General features: G+C 49.7%; 1 long non-coding RNA gene across 1 annotated transcript; it reads left to right on the plus strand.

Annotated features, from left to right (window-relative positions):
• Positions 1-1,295: 1,295 nt before the first annotated feature.
• On the plus strand, positions 1,296-2,554 carry LOC138390104 (uncharacterized). The gene is made up of 3 exons (XR_011234523.1): positions 1,296-1,919; positions 2,274-2,336; positions 2,460-2,554. It is a non-coding gene; the product is annotated as an uncharacterized lncRNA (long non-coding RNA).
• The last annotated feature ends 235 nt before the right edge of the window (positions 2,555-2,789 follow it).

Consider the following 2,789-nt stretch of genomic DNA (forward strand, 5'->3'; position numbering starts at 1 on the left):
GTGTATTTTATCCCAATCTAAAAAAAATTAGTTTCTTTTCCCATTATCCATATCAAGTGTGGATCCCCTCTGAGCCTAGAACAGCACCTTACATCTACATGCGTCAATAGATGTGCACGTGAATGAATGACCTGTACCCAGAGTTGGAAGTCACCCTCGAAGCCATTTGGTGAACTCAGTGGATGAGTGCCCCTACAGTCCTCCACTTTTTCTGAAACACCTCCAGGTTGCAGGACACTCACTACCTCGCAAAGCATGTCACTTCTTCCTCATTAGAAAATTCTTCATGCCTTTTTTAAGCTGAAATATGACTTTCCTGTAAAATCTCCCCATTCCTAGTGATCGTAGCTTTCTGCCGTCTGAGCCCAGAGGGAACAGGTCAAATTTCTAGCTCCCCTGACCACCCTTACACAATAAAAACCAGACCTCTGAGCATTATAAAAGTTAAAGCCTCACCCTGAATACATCTTTTCCTGCAGGGAGACAGTCCTTTTGTAGTTAGACAGCACTACAAAGGCACAGAGTGCCATCTGATCCTGGTTCCTTCCAGAGCCTCACTGAATGGCAAGAACAGGGAGGCAACAAATGGACCCAGTGGAGTCTACGCAGGGGAGAGGACTCTGATCATTAACCAGAAATATTTAGCTTGGAGTACAGACGTCTCCGAGTGAGACACTACCTGTCTCGAGGTCCGTTCTATGAAGAATAGGCCTTGCTCTTGGTGTAAGTCCATAGGATACAAGTTACAGAAAAGCAAATTTCAGCTCAATTATTAAAAAATGACTCTACAACTGTTTAAGCACATAAAAATCCATAAATAGTAACTGTAGCAATCATTAGTACCAGACCCCAGCTTGAACTTCATCCTCTTTGAATTCAGAAAATAAATAGACACACACACACACACACACACACACTCCCCATATACCACAACTAAGGAAGGAGATTCTGACATGCTACAATATTCTAGTAGTATTTCTGTTTTAATGCAGATGCATATAGCACAGCTAGTTTAAAAATTAAACAACAATGAAAACTGTCTGTCGAGGGACTATTCGAAGACCTCTGGTCTCAGACCCCCAATCACTCGGGAGGACCTTGAGACCTGTTTCTTCCCGTTGAGCGGCAGTCATGGTTCTAATCTGGTTTTTCTCATGGCTGGTATCCTCTGACCTTTTCTGTCCCGGCAATGACTTCTATGCATTTTGGCAGTGACTGTCTGAATTTCTGGTTCAACCCTGATCTCAGCCTCTCGGGCTTTCTCTCTCCTTTAATTCCCCCCACTGGTGGCCAAGGCTTCTGCCGCCCTTACCCTTCCTGGAGCAACCCGTGCTTCTGAAAAATGACCATGCCGAAGGGAAACTAACACTTCCAGCCTGGAGCGGGTCTTGTCAATCTGATTTTTAAATGACGGAGGAGGCTTGAGGACAAAGCTCATGGTGGCATTACTGCTATCCAGGATGATGCAAAGCTTAAGCGGAAAGGAGGGAAGGATCTTCCGAATGCGAGCACATTCCCAGACGCAGAGGACAGCGAGGTATTTAAAGTGAACTGGAACAAACCTGCAACATCAGGTGCGTTCTGCCTTCAAAAATAGCTGCCAGTTAGAAAGGGTTATTTACATATTGATTTCATGCTAACTTTGTAATGGAATGTGCTGCCTGCCTGCCTGAGACCTAACAACTGTCATCATAATTTTTTCTAAAAATACAGTCAGAGAAAAACACTCATTGAACCCTCCACTGGAAAGAGGCTACAAAAGACCACCGATCCCAAATCTACTCGTCAGACCACCACGGGCAGGGACTCTCAACCACCGCAGCTGAGGAATATTCCACAGCTGCAGCCGGCCCTCCCTTCTTCCAACCAGCCTGCACTCTCATTTTTTTGTCTTTCTAGAAAACCTGTCTTGTTCAAAGGTAAGAGTGCGAAGCCTCTCTGGAGCAGAGCAGCCTTTGTGGAAACTGCAGCTGGCCCCTTTTCAGAAATAATGGATGAGAAAGGGGCCTGAGTGGCCCACCAGCCCCAACGCTCCATCCTGGGCGCATTTCTGCCGTGGTTTCTGCGGACGCCTCTCTACCAAGGATCTCTGCTTCTGGTGCCCCTTAGCTGCCAGCTTCCAGTGCTTCCCACTTCGGCTCTTTCCGAACCTTCCCTGCCCACCCTCCCTACCCGCCCCAGGTTTGTCTCTGTGGATCCTACAGAGCTGATCCTTGGCAGATCTGTCATCACTCCCCAGTACAATATTAGCAATTTAAATGCCTCTTTGCCAGGCCTGATGGAGCTGATTCGGTTGTGATCCCGGGCATATGGATGGCATATTTGCTGCGAGCTAGGTGAGACGTGTCCCAGAAGGACGGCCGGCAGCCCCCGCAGCCGCCTTCCCCGGCGCTGCCCGGGCGGGAGCAGGGAGAGCGGCCGGAGCCAGCCGTATCTGCTGCCCACTTTGTTGTTTCCAGCCGCCCCCGCTGCTGGGGACGAATCTTTCATTCATGAACAGAAGCTTGTTAGGCCAACTCCGACTCTCAAGCCACTTAATTAAATTGTGGGAAGTTGCTGGGCCCCGTGGGAAATTTGCACACAAAGACACGGGGTCCGCGCCCCCTCCGCCCGGGAGCCCCACAACAAAACCGGGCCCCCAGCCCTTCCCCTCGGCTCTCGGTGCCCCCCCCTCCACCGCCGCTGCGGCAAAAGCGGCGCCCCCTCATTAGAGGGAGTTTGTTAGGGAGCCTCATCCCAGCGATTCACTGGCGGGCCTTTCACTCCTCCCTCGGCAATCAAGGGCGGCA

This window comes from Eulemur rufifrons, chromosome 8 (assembly GCF_041146395.1).
Source record: "Eulemur rufifrons isolate Redbay chromosome 8, OSU_ERuf_1, whole genome shotgun sequence".
In the NCBI taxonomy this organism is placed as follows: Eukaryota; Metazoa; Chordata; class Mammalia; order Primates; family Lemuridae; genus Eulemur; species Eulemur rufifrons.